Here is a 23663-nt window from a genome sequence, read left to right as displayed (position 1 = left end):
AAGAAGCAGGCGGCATATCTTTCATCACTGAAAAGTTTACATGTTGATTACTCAATAATTCTTTCCTTTAGAAATATTTTTTCCTTTATTCAGAATAATTTCCTGGCAGCGACCTACCTGGACTATAATAAACACTATAGAGAGTCTCATCTACCAGTTCTAATTTATTTCCCAGAAGAAAAATTTTCTTCTAAATGAAAAATCAAATCTTGCCCTAATTTCTATGTAGCTAGAAACAGCTACCTAGCTGTTCCATCTAGTCTGGTAAAGTGTGTAGACATGTCAAACGCTACTTGATAGACTGCAAGGATCAACCTTTTGAGGGTAGGTAGGGTTGCTAAAATCTAATCATTTTATACAACAGCAGAATGAGGGACCAAAGCAACACTGGAGGATACTACTCGCTCAAACTGAAGAGAGCTCACTATGGGGCTAGCTTTTACTCCCTAAAAACCAGTGCTCTTGGCATATTATGGCAGGTCTTACTGACCTAAACCATAGATACATATCCTCACTGTACCATGGTAACCAAATAGCTATGAGAAAAATATACATTAATTGTACTGTAAATGATTTTTATATACTTTTGCTAAATATAAAAATCCTTTATAGTAAACCACTGGATATGGAGCAGAGTTGAGCTCAGTAGGTTTAAGAGGGAAAACAGAACCTAAGACTGGGCCCAAAGAAAGTCTGGCATGCAAAGGCTGAGTGGAAGAGGAGGATAAAAGGACAGAAAAATACAAGAGAGGTAGAGCAAAGTTCAGAAAGAATGATATGGAAATCAAGGGAAGAAGGTGTTTCAAAATAGAGGGAGTGTGCCATGGTGTGAAATGCTGCTGAAATATCAAGTAAGATGAACTCATGTACACCAAATGCAAGTGTGCAGAGAAGTGGAGCGGCCTGGCAAGCCAGTTCACCATGACTCGGGAGGGCGGGGAGAGGAAGACACAGAGAGGAAGAAGGAAAGAGTCAGTGGGGAAGGGGGAAGCAGCCAGGTCATGAAGAGCCTGTATTCCATGCCAAATAGAAAGAGCCACCAAATAGTCACGCATAGAAAAGCAACAAGTTCAGAAGTGCGTTTTTAAAAGATCCACTTTTAAAATGACTTCTTTTTTGGTAACAACCTAAAGCAGTGGTCCCCAACCTTTTGGGCACCAGGGACCTAATGTGAGCAATGGGGAGCATCAGATGAAGCTTTGCTCGCTCACCTCCTGCTATGTGGCCCGGTTCCTAACAGGAACCTAACAACCCCCCCAGGGGGTTGGGGTCCCCAGGTTGGGGACCCCTGACCTAAAGGACAGATTAGAGTGTTAAAAAGAGATCCTTAGGAGACTACTGTAATGGTTCAAGCTAGAAATGATGAGGGCCTTGATGACCAACATGACATGTTGGCAAAGAAGAGGTAAGAAACAAGGATGCACCAGGTTTCTGGCTTGAGTGACTGGGCAGGAGGAGGTATACTTCACTGACCAAGGGAAAATAGGTGGAGGAGTTCTGCCAACCAGAAAGGTAAACAAGAGGGAACAATATACAAATACTAATACTTCTACACTGCCAGGTTATTATAGAATATGTGACTAAAATACTTAGCAATTTGCATTTTTTTCCTGGTAGATTTGAATACTGTACTTATTAGATTTATAGGACTACTGGAAAACGTCTAGATTTCCAAGTAATTCCAAAAGAAAGAATCATTGGAGAGGGGCATAAGCAGTAATAAGGGGTTTGATAAGGCTGAGGAGTCTGCAGGAAAAAGCTGTATGACACTCTTCTGAAAGGTCTCAAAGGTGACACTAACTTGATAAACTAACCACTGTTTGCAGAATGGCCTCAGCACTGTTGACATCCTAGAGATGCACTCAGATCAGCTGACTCAAACCAGCCACACTCACAAGCTGCATGTACGTGCTCCGTAGTAAATATACTAATGCACAGCAGGGGAATGATCTTTTCTAATCATCAGAATTCGTTCATCCTACCTGGAGAACCTGAATATTCAGGTATTCAGATACCTGAATACCTTGGAAATCAGACTAGTAATCAGAAATTTGCATGATAAGCATGAAGTCAGAGCAAAGGTAGACAGTTTTAAAGGAAAAACTACTGTGACACTGATGGAGCCTGATGATTCATCTCTGTCCTATCTTTGTACATTTCTCTAGTGGTCAAAGTCCGCCTCTGTGACTTTGCTTTTCTGGCCTAAGTCTTAAGTTCTTGGCCTAAGTCTGGCCAAGCCCGCTTCAGACCAACACATTCCTTCTTTATATATACTAATACAATCAGTAAACTGTTTTAAATCCTTTTTTCCCCAACCCACTTGAGGAACAGGATACTCTCCTGTCATCCTTCAACTAGAGATTCCCAAAATAGAAGATGGAGTGACATGTATCAAAATTGGAAGACGGTGGGTCTGTATACATTGACAAAACACCCCTCATAACCTCCTCCCTAATTCTGACACATGCCTCCTACTTCTGGCCTTTGGGAATAAGCCTGAAAGCCATTCTGTCTCTTTAAGCTTTAGAATTTAAAATGAGCGCAGATTTCTGCTCTGTTAGGCCCCGGATTTAAACATCTACTCTCGATATGTACTCTTAAATTTCCATGGAGAGCTAGCTTCCCAGTAGCCCCCGTGTACTGGCAAGAGATACCACTATTACATCTCTCAGAGAAAAAAATAGTACAAAAAGAACAATTTCATTCTGTACACATCCTGCCTGTATTATTAGCATGAGTAATCCTAAATCTAAAAATATGATAATATCACTAGAAACATAAAAGTATTAATGAGGCTGGAGTGGTGGGCTGGGGCCAGATCATACAGTCTCTATAAACAATTAAAAATTTTTATCCAAGGGTGATGGGTATTAAGCAGGAAGCTAACATTAGCAGGTATGCATTTTATTTTTTTCAAAAAAAGATGAGTTTGGTTTAATATTGTTCAGAGGTTAAAAAACTGTTTCTGTAAAAGACCATAGAGTAAATATTTCAGGCTTTGTGGTCCATTTAGTCTCTGTTGCAACTATTCAAGTCTGCCTCTGTAGTGTGAAACCAACCACAGACAACACATAAAGAATGAGCATGGCTGTGTTTCAATACAATTTTATTAATGGACACTGAAATTTGAATTTCATATAACTGTCAGGAAATATAAATGTAAAACCACTCCTACTTTGTGGACCATACAAAAACAGGCGGGAAGACTGTCTGGCTCCGACACAAAGCATGGAAGGGGGCGGGGCTTAAACTCAAAAAAATGTGGAGGGCTGGAGTGGGGAAGGGCTGAGGTTCTTTACAAAGACAGTAAACATCAATTGTTTGTAATGGAGAATGGAGCTGCCACAGTCTCCTGGCCTCACAAATCTCAAATAGTCAATGTGCTATCTGCAAGAAGGGTGCTAAACTCAAAGGTTGTGAACTAAGCTGAAGTGCTATTAATTACAGCATCAATGACATGGTGACAGTTTAGACACATGTCTAAACATTGAAGACTTATGGTAAGCTAACTCAAATACCTGAAATAAACTGTCCTTTCTGAAGCAATGCATCAGAGGAACCTTACGAATTAAAAACAAATGTACTTTTAAAAGCATTCTTTCTCAAAGGCAATATATTTGCCTCCAGCTTTTTCCCCTTTTGTAGATTTATCTTACTGGAGAATTAAATAAAACACACACACAGATTTAAAATCACTCTATTGTCTTAATCAATCTTACTGGAATAGTCTTTTATCTAGATTAATATGCTATACCTTTAAGGCTTTATTACGCAAACAGCAAGCAAAAGTAACACATATTTACTTTTACTCTCAAATTCCCTAATTAAAAGTAAACATGATTATAATATTCTGAACTTAAATTCCCTAAAATAGTTTGAATATATACAAAATTTATTATTCAAGTTACTTGTGTTGTTTTCTAGAATTTTGTAGTTAGGCTGTGTATTTTATGAATTTTGGTTTTTACCTTCTCTTTTAAAAAATAGTATTACAAAAGATCAAAGAATCTAACCAATGTGGCTTTATCACTTTAAAAAACTAGAAGACAACTGAGGCTCGTAAAATTACAGACAATACTAAGACTACACCAAGCACCTAGCACTATGCCTGGCACCTAACACTTCCTAAGTGGGAGTTACTATTATTGTTATACATATTACCATGTTAAAAAGAATTGTTCTTCAAAGATTACTAGAAGAACACAGGAAGGGTAGCTTTGTTGTTGATTTTGTTTTCTAATTCCTTTTCTGGGTGGATTCTACAGTGTTCAAAATTCCAATTAGGACAGTTTTAAACCTGACATCTCATCTTCAACTTTCATTAAGTCTGTATAGCACTTAACATATAGTATATGCATAAACATTGATTTTTCTCATAGTATAGAGCAGAAATGGTAACCGTTCTCTTTATTAAAATGAGAGTATAGCGATATTCCCTGGCGGCGCAGTGGTTAAGACTCCGCACTTTCACTGCCGAGGCTGCGGGTTCAATCACTGGTGGGGGAACTAAGATCCCGCAAGCTGAGCAGCATGGCCAAAAAAAATTTTTTTTAAAAAGGGTATAGTGTCCACTTGAAATAGAGTTGCATGTTCAATGTTAAAGATAACCAAATAATCCAAAGATCTGAAAGGTATAACTACAGTAAAGATGGTGATACTCCTCGTGTACACATCAAGAACACGGGTGACATGAGGATCTTTTCAAAGAGGGTTAGATTTTACTCCCAGCCAGCATACAAGACATTTCTTGGCTATGGTGGCCTCAGAAGTAGTCTGGAATTCCCTCTCTTTCTCCCACTTCAAAGAGCTTTTTTTTTTCTTCTTTTTTCATTAAATTTCAGATCTCAGTTTCTCCCCGGCTCATCTGTAAGCCTGAACTTTATCATTTCCCAGGAGGTATTTGTTTTCGTGAGGATGCATCCCAACTCACCCCAGTGTGGTAAGCGCAAAAGTGATTTGCAGAGGACACTCTGATCTAGGGTATAACCAAACGTAGGCTGCGTAGCAGTCTTTGGTTCCTTGTTAGCATGAGAACGCACCTGGGGGATTCCCAGAGTACTCGAAAAAAATTGGTATTTGGGGGAAGGGTTAGCCATGCCATGTCCCTAGAGCAACACTGGTAGGGCAGAGTGGAGCTGCGGGGGGCTCATGCCTTAGCACATCTGCTCCGTGCTCTCCCAGGTGGCTGCCATGCACCGCTGGACCTGGCACCCACGGGCCCACCGCCCTAAACATCTCCCAGGTTAGGAGCATGGGCATGGGGAGACTGGGCGCCCAAACTCCTAGAAAGACTCAAGGGGGTGGGGGGAGCTTGGGCTTGGGGCTGCCCTGCCAGCCTTAAACGTTCCCTTAAGGAGGGAGGAGGGTCTGTGCTTGGCAAGTTCCCCCACACCCACCCACTTCTCTCCTCCATCTCCCAACTTCCAGATCACCTTGAGTCCCCCAGCACTCCTGCAAAGTGAAAGCATCCAAGCAGAGCACTGTTTGAAACACCCAGACCTCAGCAGCTGCCTGAAAAACTGGAAGTCATTCAATCCTAAGAGCCCTTAGGCAAAAGCTGTGCACTCCAGTGAGGAGCTGAGCTGGGTAGCGGGGAGGAGAGGAGGTCAAGTTTCTGCCAGTGGTGTTTAAGCTCCTGCTGCAAAGAAGGAGCCTTTCTTATCAGCTGGAAATCTCTACTCTTCCCCCAAACCATTTTTTAAAAAAGTAACAGTTTTACTGAGCTATAATTTACATACCATAAAGTTCACTTTTCTAAAAGCATACAGTACAGATGTTCCTTAAAAAAACTAAAAATACAGCTACCATATGAGCCAGCAATCCCAATCCTGGGCATATATCCAGGGAAAACCAAAATTTGAAAAGATACATGCACCCCAATGTTCATTGCAGCAAGATTTACAATAGCCAAGACATGGAAGCAACCTAAATGGCTATCAACAGAGGAAGGGATAAAGAAGATGTGGTACCTATATATAATGGAATATTAATCAGCCATAAAAAAGAATGAAATAATGCCATTTGCAGCAATATGGATGGACCTAGAGATTATCATACTAAGTGAGGTAAGTCAGACACAGAAAGACAAATACCATATGATATCACTTACATGTGGAATCTAAAAACTGATACAAATGAACTTACAAAACAGATTCACAGATTTAGAAAACAAACTTGTGTTTATCAAAGGGGAAAGATGGTGGGGAGGGATAAATTAACAGTTTGGGATTAACAGATACACATTACTATATATAATATAATCAACAAGCACCTACTGTATAGCACAGGAAACTCTACTCAATACTCTGTAATAACCTATATGGGAAAAGAATCTGAGAAAGAATAGATACATGTATTTGTATTGGTATAACTAAATCACTTTGCTGTACACCGGAAACTAATACAACATTGTAAATCAACTATACTCCAATATAAAATAAAAATCTTTTTTAAAGTTTTTACAAAATAATGGCTATAGAGAAATAAGTGTCTGTTTAAAAAAATTTTTTAAATAACAAATAACAGCTTTACTAAGCTATAATTCACATACCATAAAATTCACTTTTCTAAAAGCATACAATTCAGTAGTATTTAGCATATCCTGAGTTGTACAACTATCACTATGAATTTTAGAATATTTTCATCAACCCAAAAAGGTGGCCAAATTCATTAGCAGTCACTCCTCATTCCTCCCTCCCCCTGGCAACAAATTTATTTTCAACTTCTATGAATTTGCCTATTCTGGACATTTAATAAAAACAGAATCATACAATATGTGTTCATTTGGGACTGGCTTCTTTCACATAGCATAATGTTTCAAGATTTACCATGTTGTACCATGTATCAGTAATTCACTCCTTTTTATTGCTGAATAATATTCCATTTTATGAATATACATTTTGTATATTATTATGTATACTTTCATCTGTTGATGTTTCTATTTTTGGCCACTATGAATAATGTTATGAATATTTGACTGCAAGATTTTGTGTGAACATATGCTTTCAATTTTCTTGCATACAGCCCTAGAAATGGAATTGCTGGGTCATATGGTAGCTCTATATTCAACATTTTGAGAAACTACCAAACTGTTTTTCAAATTTTTCAAAGTTTTACAATGCCACCAGCAATGCATGAGGGCTCTAGTTTATCTACATCTTCAACATGAGGTAATGTCTGTCTTTTTATTTTAGCCATCCCAGTGGGTGTGAAGTGGTATCTCACTGTGGTTTTGATTTATGTTTCTCTAACAGCTAATGACACTAAGCATCTCTGCATGCACTTGGTTATTTGTATATGTTCTTTGGAGAAATTACAATTCAAATCCTTTGCCCACTTTTTAATTGGTTATTTGTCTTTTTCTTGTTGAGTTGTAAGAATTCTTTATATACCCTTAACTTGCACATATTTCCTCTCCAGATATATAACTCTGGATGCAAATACCTTATCAGATATATAACTTGCAGATATCTTCTCCATGAGTTAGTTGCCTTTTCCCTCTCTTGATGGACTCCTTCAAACACAAAGTTTTTAATTTTGATGAAATCCAATTTATCTATTTTTTTCCTTCGTCACTTGAGCTTTTGATGTCATATCTAAGAAACCATTGTCTAATCCAAAGGTTATGAGTATTTATACCTACAGTTTCTTCTGAGAGTTTTATACTTTTAGACATTGCATTTAGGTCTATGATCCATTCTGAGTTAATTTTTGTATATGGTATGAAGTAGGGGTTAAAATTCATTCTTTTGCATGTTGATATCTAGTTATTCCAGCACCATTTGGTAAAAAGACTATTTATTCCCCACTGAATTATCTTGGTAACCTTGTCAAAAATCAATTTATGATTGATAATTAATTTTAAGATTTTATTTCTAGATTCTCAATTCTATGCCATTAATCTATGTCTAGACTTTTGCCAGGTATACTGCCTTGATTACTGCAGATTTGTAGTACACACTGAAATCAAGAAGTGTAAGTCCTCCAATGTTATGAACCAAACACGGTATACTGCCTTGATTACTGCAGGTTTGTAGTAAACATTGAAATCAAGAAGTGTTAAGTCCTCCAATACTATGAAACAAATTGTATTCCCCCAAATTCACATGCTGAAGCTCCAACCCCCAATATGACTATACTTGGAGACAGAGATTTTAAGGAGGAAATTAAGGTTAAATGAAGTTGCTATGGTCCGAATTGTGTCCCCCCCAAACCCATATGTTGAAACCCCAACTCCCAATGTATTTGGCGATGGCACCTTTGGGTTCCAGAACTCTAAGAAAATAAATTTCTATTGTTTAAGCCATTCAGTCTATGGCATTTTTTAAATGGCAGACCTAACAGACTAATTCATCCAACTTTGTTCTTCTTTTTCAGATTGTTCTTGCTACTCTGGGTACCTTGCATTTGCATATGAGTTTTAGAATCCACTTCTCAATTTCTACCAAAATGCCAGTTGGTATTCTGATACGCATTGCACTGAATCTGCAGACTAATTTGGGGAGTACTGCCATCTTAACAATATTAAGTCTTCTAATCCATGATCATAAGATTCTTTTCATTTACTTAAGTCTCCTTTAATTTCTTTCACCTATGTCCAGTAGCTTTCAGTGTACGTGTCTTATACTTCTGTTAAATTTATTCCCAAGTATTTTATTCTTTTTTGATGCTATTGTAAATGAATTTTTTTTAATTTCTATTATCAGATTGTTTATTGTGAATGTATAGAAATATAAGTAATCTGTATTTTGATCATGCATTCTGCAACATTACTGAACTTATTTATTGGTTCTTGCACATTTTTATTGTTTTCCTTAGGATTTCATATACACAAAAACATGTCATCTGTCAATGGAGATACTTTTATTTCTTCATTTTTTTTTTTGGAAATGACAGATCTTTCTTAGAGCTTTTATTTAATTCATGTTGTGTATATCTCTATAGTATATAAAATAGATACATGTGTTGAAATATAAACTTACCAAAGAGAACTTATCTCCTGGCAGTTCTCCTGTTTGAAGAACTAAAATAAATAGTCCCTAAAATTTTTTTAAAATTTTTTAAAATTAATTTTATTTTTTTTTATATAGCAGGTTCTTATTAGTCATCAATTTTATACACATCAGTGTATACATGTCAATGCCAATTGCCCAATTCATCACACCACCAGCACCACCCCCCTGTGGCTTTCCCCCTTGGTGTCCATACGTTTGTTCTCTACATCTGTGTCTCAACTTCTGCCCTGCAAACTGGTTCATCTGTACCATTTTTCTAGGTTCCACATACATGCATTAATACAATGCAATATTTGTTTTTCTCCTTCTGACCTACTTCACTCTGTATGACAGTCTCTAGATCCAACCACGTATCAACAAATGACTCAATTTCGTTCCTTTTTATGGCTGAGTAATATTCCATTGTATATGTACCACATCTTCTTTATCCATTCGCCCACCGATGGGCACTTAGGTTGCTTCCATGACTTGGCTATTGTAAATAGTGCTGCAATGAATATTGGGGTGCATGTGTCTTTTTGAATTATGGTTTTCTCTGGGTATATGCCCAGTAGTGGGATTGCTGGATCATATGGTAATTCAATTTTTAGTTTTTTAAGGAACTTCCATACTGTTCTCCATAGTGGCTGTACCAATTCACATTCCCACCAACAGTGCAAGAGGGTTCCCTTTTCTCCACACTCTCTCCAGCATTTGTTGTTTGTAGATTTTCTGATGATGCCCATTCTAACTGGTGTGAGGTGATACCTCACTGTAGTTTTGATTTGCATTTCTCTAATAATTACTGATGTTGGGCAGCTTTTCATGTGCATCTTGGCCATCTGTATGTCTTCTTTGGAGAAATGTCTATTTAGGTCTTCTACCCATTTTTGGATTGGGTTGTTTGTTTCTTTAATATTGAGCTGCATGAGCTGTTTACATATTTTGGAGATTAATCCTTTGTCCATTGATTCGTTTGCAAATATTTTCTCCCATTCTGAGGGTTGTCTTATCGTCTTGTTTATGGTTTCCTTTGCTTTGCAAAAGCTTTTAAGTTTCATTAGGTTCCATTTGTTTATTTTTGGTTTTATTTCCATTACTTCTAGGAGGTGGATCAAAAAAATTCTTGCTGTGATTTATGTCAAAGAGTGTTCTTCCTATGTTTTCCTCTAAGAGTTTTATAGTGTCCGGTCTTACATTTAGGTCTCTAATCCATTTTGAGTTTATTTTTGTGTACAGTGCTAGGGAGTGTTCTAATTTCATTCTTTTACATGTAGCTGTCCAGTTTTCCCAGCACCACTTACCGAAGAGACTGTCTTTTCTCCATTGTATATCTTTGCCTCCTTTGTCATAGATTAGTTGACCATAGGTGCATGGATTTATCTCTGGGCTTTCTATCTTGTTCCATTGATCTATGTTTCTGTTTTTGTGCCAGTACCATATTGTCTTGATTACTGCAGCTTTGTAGTATAGTCTGAAGTCAGGGAGTCTGATTCCTCCAGCTCCGTTTATTTCCCTCAAGACTGCTTTGGCTATTCAGGGTCTTTTGTGTCTCCATACAAATTTTAAGGTTTTTTGTTCTAGTTCTGTAAAAAATGCCATTGGTAATTTGATAGGGATTGCACTCAATCTGTAGATTGCTTTGGGTAGTAGAGTCATTTTCACAATATTGATTCTTCCAATCCAAGAACATGGTATATCTCTCCACCTGTTGGTATCATTTTTCATTTCTTTCACCAGTGTCTTATAGTTTTCTGCATACAGGTCTTTTGTCTCCCTAGGTAGGTTTATTCCTAGGTATTTTATTCTTTTTGTTGCAGTGGTAAATGGGAGTGTTTCCTTAAATTCTCTTTCAGATTTTTCATCATTAGTGTATAGGAATGCAAGAGATTTCTGTGTATTAATTTTGCATCCTGCAACTTTACCAAATTAATGATTAGCCCTAGTAGTTTTCTGGTGGCATTTTTACGATTCTCTATGTTTGGAATCATGTCATCTGCAAACAGTGACAGTTTTACTTCTTCTCTTCTAATTTGGATTCCTTTTATTTCTTTTTCTTCTCTGATTGCCATGGCTAGGGCTTCCAAAACTATGTTGAATAATAGTGGCGAGAGTGGACATCCTTGTCTTGTTCCTGATCTTAGAGGAAATGCTTTCAGTTTTTCACCATTGAGAATGATGTTTGCTGTAGGTTTGTCTTATATGGCCTTCATTATGTTGACGTAGCTTCCCTCTATGCCCACTTTCTGGAGAGTTTTTATCATAAATGGGTGTTGAATTTTGTCAAAAGCTTTTTCTGCATCTATTGAGATGATCATATGGTTTTTATGCTTCAATTTGTTAATATGGTGTATCACATTGATTGATTTGCATATATTGAAGAATCCTTGCATCCCTGGGATAAATCCCACTTGATCATGATGTATGATCCTTTTAATGTGTTCTTGGATTCTGTTTGCTAGTATTTTGTTAGAATTTTTGCATCTCTATTCATCAGTGATATTGGACTGTAATTTGCTTTTTTTGTAGTATCTTTGTCTGGTTTTGGTATCAGCGTGATGGTGGCCTCATAGAATGAGTTAGGGAGTGTTCCTTCCTCTGCAATTTTTTGGAAGAGTTTGAGAAGGATGGGTGTTAGCTCTTCTCTAAATGTTTGATAGAATTCACCTGTGAAGCCATCTGGTCCTGGGCTTTTGTTTGTTGGAAGATTTTTAATCACAGTTTCAATTTCATTACTTGTGATTGGTCTGTTCATATTTTCTATTTCTTCCTGGTTCAGTCTTGGGAGGTTATACCTTTCTAAGAATTTGTCCATTTCTTCCAGTCCATTTTATTGGCATAGAGTTGCTTGTAGTAGTCTCTTAGGATGCTTTGTATTTCTGTGGTGTCTGTTGTAACTTCTCCTTTTTCATTTCTTATTTTATTGATTTCAGTCCTCTCCCTCTTTTTCTTGATGAGTCTGGCTAATGGTTTATCAATTTTGTTTATCTTCTCAAAGAAGCAGCTTTTAGTTTTGTTGATCTTTGCTATTGTTTCTTTGTTTCTATTTCATTTATTTCTGCTCTGATCTTTATGATTTCTTTCCTTCTGCTAATTTTGGGTTTTGTTTGTTCTTCTTTCTCTAGTTCCTTTAAGTGTAATGTTAGATTGTTTACTTGAGATTTTTCTTGTTATTTGAGGTAGGCTTGTATAGCTATAAACTTCCCTCTTAGAACTGCTTTTGCTGCATCTCATAGGTTTTGGATCCTCGTGTTTTCATTGTCATTTGTCTCCAGGCATTTTTTGATTTCCTCTTTGATTTCTTCAGTGATCTCTTGGTTATTTAGTAACGTATTGTTTAGACTCCATGTGTTTGTGTTTTATACGTTTTCTTCCCTATAATTGATTTCTAATCTCAGAGCGTTGTAGTCAGAAAAGATGCTTGATATCATTTCAGTTTTCTTAAATTTATTGAGGCTTGATTTGTGACCCAAGATGTGATCTATGCTGGAGAATGTTCCACGCGCACTGGAGAAGAAAGCATAATCTGCTGTTTTTGGATGGAATGTCCTATAAATATCAATTAAATCTATCTGGTTTATTGTGCCATTTAAAGCTTCTGTTTCCTTATTAATTTTCTGTTTGGATGATCTGTCCATTGGTGTAAGTGAGGTGTTAAAGTCCCCCACTATTATTGTGTTACTGTTGATTTCCTCTTTTACAGCTGTTAGCAGTTGCCTTATGGATTGAGGTGCTCCTATGTTGGGTGCATATATATTTATAATTGTTATATCTTCTTCTTGGATTGATCCCTTGATCATTATGTAGTGTCCTTCCTTGACTCTTATAACATTCTTTATTTTAAAGTCTATTTTATCTGATATGAGTATTGCTACTCCAGCTTTCTTTTGATTTCCATTTGCATGGAATATCTTTTTCCATCCCCTCACTTTCACTCTGTATGTGTCCCTAGTTCCGAAGTGGGTCTCTTGTAGACAGCATATAGATGGGTCTTGTTTTTGTATCCATTCAGCAAGCCTGTGTCTTTTGGTTGGAGCATTTAATCCATTCATGTTTAAGGTAATTATCAATATGTATGTTCCTATGACCATTTTCTTAATTGTTTTGGATTTGTTTTTGTAGGTCCTTTTCTTCTCTTGTGTTTCCCACTTAGAGAAATTCCTTTAGCATTTATTGTAGAGCTTGTTTGGTGTGCTGAATTCTCTTAGCTTTTCTTTTCTGTAAAGCTTTTGATTTCTCCATTGAATCTGAATGAGATCCTTGCCAGGTAGAGTAATCTTGGTTGTAGCTTCCTCCCTTTCATCACTTTAAGTATATCATGCCACTCCCTTCTGGCTTGTAGAGTTTCTGCTGAGAAATCAGCTGTTAACCTCATGGGAGTTCCCTTGTATGTTATTTGTCGTTTTTCCCTTGCTGCTTTCAATAATTTTTCTTTGTCTTTGATTTTTTCCAATTTGATTACTATGTGTCTTGGCGTGTTTCTCCTTGGATTTATCCTGTATGGGACTCTCTGTGCTTCCTGGACTTGGGTGGCTATTTCCTTTCCCATGTTAGGGAAGTTTTCAACTATAATCTCTTCAAATATTTCCTCAGGTCCTTTCTCTCTCTCTTCTCCTTCCGGGACCCCTATAATTCAAATGTTGTTGCATTTAATGTTGTCCCTGTGGTCTCTTAGGCTGTCTTCATTTCTTTTCATTCTTTTTTCTTTATTCTGTTCTGCAGCAGTGAATTCCACCATTCCGTCTTCCAGGTCATTTATCCGTTCTTCTGCCTCAATTATTCTGCTATTGATTCCTTCTAGTGTAGTTTTCATTTCAGTTATTGTATTGTTCATCTCTGTTTGTTTGTTCTTTAATTCTTCTAGGTCTTTGTTAAACATTTCTTGCATCTTCTCGATCTTTGCCTCCATTCTTTTTCCGAGGTCCTGGATCATCTTCACTATCATTATTCTGAATTCTTTTTCTGGAAGGTTGCCTATCTCCACTTCATTTAGTTGTTTTTCTGGGGTTTTATCTTGCTCCTTCATCTGGTACATAGCCTCTGCCTTTTCATCTTGTCTATATTTCTGTGAATGTGGTTTTTGTTCCACAGGCTGCAGGATTGTAGTTCTTGCTTCTGCTGTCTCTATTTCTTCATTTTTAATGTGGATGTCTTTTACCTCTTTTTCTTGCCTACTTTCCCTGGCTAGAACCTTCACTACAATGTTGAACAGAAGTGGCAAAAAAAGGACATCCGTGCCTTGTTCCTGACCTTAAGGTGGAAGCATTAGTCTCTCACCATTAAATATGTAGGTGTGAATTTTATCAGGCTGTTGAAATTTCCTGCTAGCCCTAGCCTGTTTTATTTTTTATCATGAAAGGATGTTGGATTCTGTCAAATATTTTTCCTGTATTAATTGAGATGATCATGTTTTTTGTCCTCTATTCTAATATAGTGTATTGCACTGATCAATTTTCATATGTTGAACAACCTTGTATAAATCATGGCATATAATCTTTTTATATGTTGCTGACTTTCGTTTGCTAATATTTTCTTGAGGATTTTTGTGTCTACATTCATAGACACAATGAACATAAATATTGGTCTTGTGATGTTCTTTGTCTGTTTTTGGTATCAAGGTAATACAGGCTTCATAGACTGAGGTGGGAAGTGTTCCCTCCTATTTAATTTTTTGGAATACTTTGTGAAAGACTGAAAGATTGGTATTAATTTTACTGTAACATTTGGCAGGATTCACCAATGAAACCATCTAGGCCTTAGCTTTTCTCTGTGGGTAGATTTTTGATTACTAATTCAATCTCTTTCCTTGTTATAGGTCTATTCAGATTTTCTATTTCTGATTGAGTCAGTTTTAATAGTTTGTGACATTCTAGGTATTTGTCCATTTCATTTAGGTTAACTAATTTTTTGGCATACAATTGTTCATAGTATAAACCCTTTATTTTTATAAGGCCGGTAGTAATGTTACCACTTTCACTTCTGAATGTAATAATTTTAATTTTTTCTTGGTAACCCTAGCTAAAGGTTTGTCAATTTTGTTGATCTTTTCAAATAAAGAACTTTTGGTTCTGTTGAATAACACTATTTTTCTATTCTTTATTTTATACATTTCTCTTTTTTAAATAAATTTATTTATTTATTATTTTTGGTTGCATTGGGTCTTTGTTGCTGCATGCGGGCTTTCTCTAGTTGCGGTAAGCAGGGGCCGCTCTTTTTTGTGGTGTGCAGGCTTCTCTTGTTGCAAAGCACAGGCTCTAGGCATGCAGGCTTCAGCAGTTGTGGCACACAGGCTCCGTAGTTGTGGTTTGTGGGCTCTAGAGCACAGGCTCAGTAGTTGTGGGACACAGGCTTAGTTGCTCCGTGGCATGCGGGATCTTCCCAAACCAGGGATCGAACCCGTGTCCCCTGCATTGGCAGGCAGATTCTTAACCACTGCGCCACCAGCGAATTCCCATATATTTCTCTTCTAATCTTTATTATTTCCTTGCTTCTATTCGCTTTCAGTTTAGTTTCCTCTTTTTTTCTAATTTCTTAAGGTAGAAAGTTAGTTTATTGATTTGAGATCACTCTTCTTTTTAAATATAGGTGTTTATAGTTATAAATTCCCCTCCTAAGCCCTGCTTTAGCTGTATCTCATAAGTCTTGGTATGTTGTGTTTTTGTTTTCATTTAACTCAAAGTATTTTCTAATTTCCCTTGTGATTTCTTCTTTCACCATTGGCTTTCTAGGCGTGTTATGCTTAATACCCACTTTTTTGTGAATTTCCCAAATTTTCTTCTGTTACTGAATTCTAATTTTATTCCATTGTGATCAGAGAACACATTTTGTATTATTTCAATCCTTTTGAATTTATTAAGGCTTGTTTTATGACCTAGTGTATGGTCTATTCTGAGAACGTTCCATGTACACTTGAGAAGGATGTGTATTCTGTTTTGAGTGGAATGTTCCACAGATGTCTTTTAGTTCTAGTTATATAGTTTTGTTCATCTTCTACTTCCTTGTTGATATTCTGTCTAGTTATTCTATACATCATTTAAAGTGGGGTACTGAAATCTCCCAACTATTATTGTTAGATTGCCTATTTTTCTCTTCAGTTCTGCCAATTTTTGTTCCATGTATCTTATTTATTTATTTATGTTTATGTGGTGATTTATTTCTGTTCCATATATTTTAGAGTTCTCTTATTAGGTGCATATAAGTCTATAATTATTATGGATTCCAGATGGATTGACCTTTTTATTATTATAAAATATTCTTCCTTGTCTCTACTAATTTTTGTCTTTAAGCTTATTTTGTCTGATATTACTATAGTCACTTCGGCTCTCTTTTGGATATTGTTTGCATAGTATATCTTTTTCTATCCTTTTACTTCCCATCTGTTTCTATCTTTAAATCTAATGTGTCTATATATGGAATCTAAAAAAAAAAAAGAAAATGGTTATGAAGAACCTAGGGGCAGGACAGGAATAAAGGTGCAGATGTAGAGAACAGACTTGAGGACATGGGGAGGGGGAAGGGTAAGCTGGGATGAAGTGAGAGAGTGGCATGGACATATATACACTACCAAATGTAAAACAGATAGCTAGTGGGAAGCAGCCACATAGCACAGGGAGATCAGCTCAGTGCTTTGTGACCACCTAGAGGGGTGGGATGGGGAGGGTGGGAGGGAGACGCAAGAGGGGGGAGATATGGGGTTATATGTGTATGTATAGCTGATTCACTTTGTTATAAAGCAGAAACTAACACACCATTGTAAGGCAATTATACTCCAATAAAGATGTTAAAAAAAATAAAAAATAAAAAAATCTAATGTGTCTCTTATAGATAGCATGTAGTTGGATCATGTTTATCTCTGCCTTCTGCTTGAGGAGTTTCATCCACTTATGTTTAACGATTTAATGTAATGTCTGCTATCTTGCTATTTGTCTTCTTGCTAATGTAATGTCTGCTATCTTATTAGGTCTTTTTTGTCCCTCTATTCCTCCATTACTGCCTTCTTATGTGTTAAATAGATATTTCTAGTGTGCCATTTTCATTCCCTTTATGTTTCTTTTACCATATTTTGGATGGTAAGTTATTATTAAGTTATTTTCTTGGTGGTTACTCTGGGGATTACAATTAACATCTTAACTTGTAACTATGGATTTTGTTTTGCTTCAAGTTTCTTCTTGGATTTGAATAGTCTAGTCAAAATTAACCACAGAAAAATAAAAAAGAGCTTTCAACTCACAAACACTGTTTAGGTACACACTGGGAGGTTGCTATTATAACAAGCACCAGCCTCTGGTATGAACACTTACCTTGTCTAACAGTACGTTCTGCCACAACCTAAAGATACTGAGGTAACTTCTATCCCTGGCAGCAAAAGATGTGAAGAAAAACTGCAAAGACAAATAATAGGACAATTTTAATGTCATGGAAAAAAAAGGGAAAGTATCTGTCATGACAGTCTGCTGTGACTTGATATGGTCAAAGCAAACTAGTAGGTCACCATTGCCTACTTTATATACTCATTTTTGTTAAACTTTTCATTATAATAGAAAAAAACCACGTAACTGGTGCATGAACAAGGTGTCTTTTAAAATTGTACCTTACAGCAAAATAACTTTATCAATATTTACTAGGGAAAGGAGCTTGAACTGGGTAGCTATTTACATTCATTGTAGTTTAATTATTAAAATCAATCTAAATAAACTTATGAAAAAAATTAAAATTTTATTTATTCTGAACTTTGCAGAGAGATATAATTTGGTGGCCGTTTGAGCCAAATATACACAAAGAATAAGAGAAAACTGCAAGTGGACTTCAGAGATAGATTTATTTTAAGGATCCTAATTTAAAATTATATCATCTTTCACAGTCTTCTAAAAAAATCCAGAAATACATAATCTCAATTAATGATAGATATAAAACACCCATGTTAACACTAAACTTTGCTTTCAATGTTATATAAGAAAACTAGCATACTTCAATCTATAATTCCATGTTTGCTTTTAGCCCCATCTCTTCCTCTGCATGTAAATGATTTTTGCAAAGTCGTATCTTATAATAGGCTTTTATGAGAAAATATGACAAGTGGCAGCCCTAAATACAGTCTCTCAGTGGACTGTCTCTTCTGATCCCCCAGTTAGTGACTTTGCATGATTGACTGGCTATATTTAGGAATGAGAAAGCTCAGTTCCATTTTTCATTTATTAAATAAAATGCCAAACAAAATAGTATTTGAGGTGTTTATATTTTTCATAGAAAGGTTTTAAAGTAGTATTTTTCCAGTTAATAAACTGAAACCTAGTTTATATAATATTCTTCAAAAAGCAAAACTTTTTATCATGGGGATATATCTAGAAGCTCTTCCAAACACAGTTACACATATAATATTGTGACCTAATGATCACTATTTACTACCCTTTATCTCCTTTTCTTAGACCAAATTTTAATAATCTTACAACCCTGTATGTAGATACATAGATAAGAAAAATCTCCTAGTCCATCTCTTTTTCACCATGGTGTTATGCTTATTATTCCCACTTTTTAAACCTAAATACTTTGTTATCAACTTTATCCACTCTTATATACCAAAACCACATTCTCAACTCCTTAACACTCCCATCTTTCTGGGCAATCCATGTAAATTACCATCTTATTTTATTCCTTGTTAGATATCCAACTTCAAAAATTTACTAATAGGGCTTCCCTGGTGGCACAGCGGTTGAGAGTCCGCCTGCTGATGCAGGGGACGCAGGTTTGTGCCCCGGTCTGGGAAGATCCCACATGCCGCGGAGCGGCTGGGCCCCTGAGCCATGGCTGTTGAGCCTGCGCGTCCGGAGCCTGGGCTCCGCAACGGGAGAGGCCACAGCAGTGAGAGGCCCACGTACGGCAAAAAAAAAAAAAAAAAAAAAAAAGTTACTAATATATCTTGCTTCTATAATAACCTTAGAGAGTTCCCTGGTTGCCTAGTGGTTAGGATTCCAGGCTTTCACTGCCGTGGCCTGGGTTCAGTCCCTGGTTGGGGAACTGAGATCCCATAAGTTGTGCAGCACAGCCAAATAATAAATAATAATTATTATAATAATAACCTTAATTTGTGAGGAGTTCTGCATAATAACATCTCTAAGCTGCTGGGGCATAGAACGTATGCTAGAAACGAAAACAACTAAAAGTACAATGATTAACCTTCCCTTAACCATACAGTGCATGGAGGGATAAATACTTAGTGTAGATTTTTTTTCTCCATGATGATGGTAAAAGAGATCACTGAATCAATACAGTGAGGTAGTTAGGGCCAGTGTCTCTGCAATTAAACTACCTGGGTTCATATCCTGGTTCTACCACTCAGTTCTATGACTTTGAGTCACTTTTATTTTCTTTAGTTTCCTCATCTACAAAATGAGAATAATTTCAGTAGCAAATTTTTGTGAGAACTAAATGAGAAAATACATGTAAAAAAAACTTAGCACAATATTTAGAACAAGTATGTTCGGCAAATACTAGCTGTGGTTATCATTATTAAAATTTAAATGCTTGGCCTTCCCTGGCAGCGCAGTGGTTGAGAGTCCGCCTGCCGATGCAGGGGACACGGGTTCGTGCCCCGGTCCGGGAAGATCCCACATGCCGCGGAGCGGCTGGGCCCGTGAGCCATGGCCGCTGAGCCTGTGCGTCCGGAGCCTGTGCTCCGCAACGGGAGAGGCCACAGCAGTGAGAGGTCCGCATACCGCAAAAAAAAAATAAAAGAATAAGCTTATTTTAGGTCTTGTTCCCTTCCTGAACAGTTTGGCCCTAAAGCTGTTTAGCGGAACAGAGGAAAGCAAGGCATCCACGCTAGAGGTAAGGGCAGGGGCGGAGGAGCTGCAGTAGCCCAAAGCAGGGTGTCAGCACCAGAGAAGAATGAGGAGGTTGTCCTCGTAGAAGGGCTGCCCTGTGTGGAGTATCAGAGCCCAAGCAGGGTGAGGAGAGCTTTTTCAGGATGAGAGCCCTAGTGTGGTGGTGGGATGGGCAGCAACCTGACTCTACGTGTCAGAAATCAAGTGTAGGGAAGGGGCGGCAGAGGAGATGAAGATGCGTTACATACAGGTCCACTGATCAAAGTAAATATATTAAGGATAATGGGAGCCTGGTTTCTCTCAGTCAGGGAAGGGAGTTACAAATACAAAAGGAAAGGGATTTCCCTGGCAGTCCAGTGGTTGAGACTCCACACTACCAATGCAGGGGGCATGGGTTCCATCCCGGTCAGGGAACTAAGATCCCACATGCCACATGGTGCAGCCAAAAAAAAATGAAGGGGAAAAGTAAAAATAACTCTGTGTTGTTGGACTAGAATTAGAGGTACTCATGTGAATTGGTGATTTACCATTCATAGATAGACAGATAAACGTAGATGTATAAGTGGGAATATACATGTGCGTATTATGTATATAGGTGTGTAATTTATATATATATTGTATATCCCCTTGTTCTGCCCAATTAGAGGGCTCAAACAGTGATACCCTATAGCAATGAACAAACTGGCTTCTAAATATCAGTCTCCCCCAAAAGAAAACAGGACTTCTTGGAGAAATGGCTGATTCCAGGACTGAGGCAGAGAAAACCTGTAACATCTTGTGCTAAAAAGCAAGAAAGTGCTCAAATAATGCTGAGAATGGTCAAAAGAACACTGGAGCCAGCTTGAGGGGGCTCCCACTGGCCAAATTTGGGACAATTTGAGCATCAAAATAAATAATGATAGCAATGGATTATAATTCATTGAATAAAATAAGAAGCTATGAGGTCATATTGATATAAGTAAATAAATGAATACATTTTATGAGGCATAGTATATTTACATAGTTTCAAAGTAGTTGACCACAAAACATTATTACAAAGGAACACAGACTAACTTTACAGTAAAATCTGGCAGGCACCACCTTATTCAAGTGATCAAAGTGAATATCACCAGTAATGGTAGAAATTAAATCATGCACCACTTGATAGGATGCAATGGAAAGAAGAGAGTATCACTTCTGTGTTATTTCTGTCAAAATTGTATAACTTAAACTTAATCATAAGAAAATATCAGACAAACACAATTGAGGGATATCCTACAAAATAACTCACCTATAATCTTTAGAAGCATCAAGGGCACAAAAGTTAAGGTAAGACTAAGGGACTAGTCCAGAATAAGGAAATTAAAGAGCATGACAGCTAAATGTAATACGTATTTCTGAACTGGGCCTATTTGCTATAAAGGATTTTATTGGGATAATTGAGGAAACCGAAGCGGGTTTGAGAACTGAGCAGTGATAATGATCAATGTTAATTTCTTGAATTTGATGGTCATGTTGTGGTTATGTAGGAGAATGTCTTTGTTAGAAATACATGCGATATTTTCTATAAACACATATTAGGTTCATTTCCAACTGCCATCTTTCTGGGGGATGAAAAACTCCCTAGCTGAAATATGTTTGCTAATAAATATAACTTGAGATTTTTCTTTGAAATTAAACTGTAAAAATGTTAAAAAAAGAAAAAAAGAAATACATGATAAACTATCTGGGATCATGTCTGGAGTGATAAGTCTTCAGAGTGACAACTTATTCTCAAATAGTTCAGAGGGTAAAAGTTCTTTGTACTGTACCTGGCAGTGTTCTGTAGGGATGAGATTGTTTAAAAAGAAAACTGAAAGCGCATGTGAAAGAAACTTTACAAGATTAAAAAGTATCATCATAATGATTCAATCTCATGATCGTGTTTCTCTCCCCTCTCCCCTGCTCTCTTTCCTCTTTTCTCTTTCATTTCCTTCCTTCCTTCCTCCTTTCCTTCCTTTCTTCCTTCTTCTTCTCCTTCATTCCCTTCCATACTTTCCTTTTTTCCTTCCTTCCTTCCTTGTTTCTTTTTCTTTCTCAGCATTATGCTTCTTATGTCACATACAGAGCCCGTATCAATTTTCCAGGTGGGTAGAAAAAGATTCTTCATACCAAGAAATGATGGATATTGTAGGTGGATAATAAAAATGATGGCAATTAAAGAAAATCCCCATTCTAAAAAAGATTGTAGTGATTATGTGTTTATTTGTATGCTACCAAATCTCTGTTCACTCTGGTTTTTATTAGTTGCTATTGTGCAGGTATTATTGACCAAACAACGATCATGGAATTATAGGGTATTTAGAAATAATAAGGATATTTGCTAAGGCTTATCCTACCTACCTCTTATAATGAAGAAATGAAAAATATGGGAGAAATTTCTCTGTAAACTATAAACTACAAAAAATTTTAGCAGTCATTTAAAGTTAGTCACCAATAAGTATTTAAGTATACAGAAATCTAGTATTAAATACTATTAAATATTCCTAACTTCAAGAAGAATTGCTTACATTCCCAACATTGATGATCAGTATGAGGCAGATTTTCTCCACATTATGTTACAAGGCAAAGGTAGAAAAGTTTTTCACCTTTTCACCCTCTGTAAAGATCTGGATAGCATTTGGGATGAGTCGAGCGGTCTTCTCCTTGGTCATAAAGGTTATGTTCTTTAAAGCAATAGAAATCTAAACACAAAAAAAAGGATAAAAAATTGCAAAATGAATTTCTCAGAAACATACACAACACAAAATACCAAATATTACATCAATCTAGTCCAGAATATTCAGGTGAAAAACCTAAAGGAGTTAATAAGCACATGCCCACATTCTCTGAGATAAAAACGGTGAACAGATATTCTTCCCTTCAGTAATTTCCTCCATCAGCTCCTATACCTAATATTAGGATAAAGTGTGAAAAGACACATGGGTATTTATGTTCCACATTAACACACACAAAGACACACAAATACACACAAAAAATTCAGACAGTCTGTCACATAAGACATGCTTTTGGCAGCCAAAAGGAGGTATGTTCAAGCTTTTTTCAACCTGAAATCTCTCTTCCCAACTATATTAAATATACACAAATGGAGCTCAATGTATTAAGAAAAATATATTACACACTTATACTACACATAAATATATTTAGATGTATACAAGTATAGATAAATACATGTAACTTACTTTGAAATCTAAAGTACATTGTTTTCAGAAGGACTGTATACATTTCTATCTATGCAACTATTTGTATCAGCAAATCAAATGAAAACACATCTTACTGTAGTTTCCCATCTGAAGATGTTGCTATAGAAACATAGCCAGTTTTCTGAAAGGTATAGTCGTCCCTGAAGCAAAATGTCCCTCTGAAGAGCACAAGCATAATCTACATTAAAAAATAATAATAATAAGGAACAGGTTAGTAACAAAAAAATGTGGCAACTTCATAAATCTTATACTACTTGAACACATGGAAAGTCATCACTTTGTTCATTAGTTCATTCATTCATTCATTCACTTATTCCTATACTTTGGGCACTATACACCAGATATTTTGCTAGTCACTAGGGTTACCAGAAATGGACCTTTCCCTCATGGAACACTGTCTAGAGGGGAAGGCATACAATAAACAAATAGAAAAATAAGTATAATGACCAAAGTGTGGAGAAAGCTGAGAGCATATAGCAAAGGGTATACAGGTATGGGGGAGTGGGCAGGGAGAGTATACATGGAAAAGTTCTCCAGAAAAAGTAATCTATAAACTGAGATCTGAAGATCAACAAAGGGTCAGCAGGAACATGAGGGAACAGCATGTGCAAAGGCCCTGTGGTAGAAGG

Source organism: Delphinapterus leucas, chromosome 4 (genome assembly GCF_059928025.1).
Source record: "Delphinapterus leucas isolate spDelLeu-1000000601 "Yukka" chromosome 4, BTC_Dleu_Yukka2, whole genome shotgun sequence".
In the NCBI taxonomy this organism is placed as follows: domain Eukaryota; kingdom Metazoa; phylum Chordata; class Mammalia; order Artiodactyla; family Monodontidae; genus Delphinapterus; species Delphinapterus leucas.
This window is presented reverse-complemented; position numbering follows the sequence as displayed.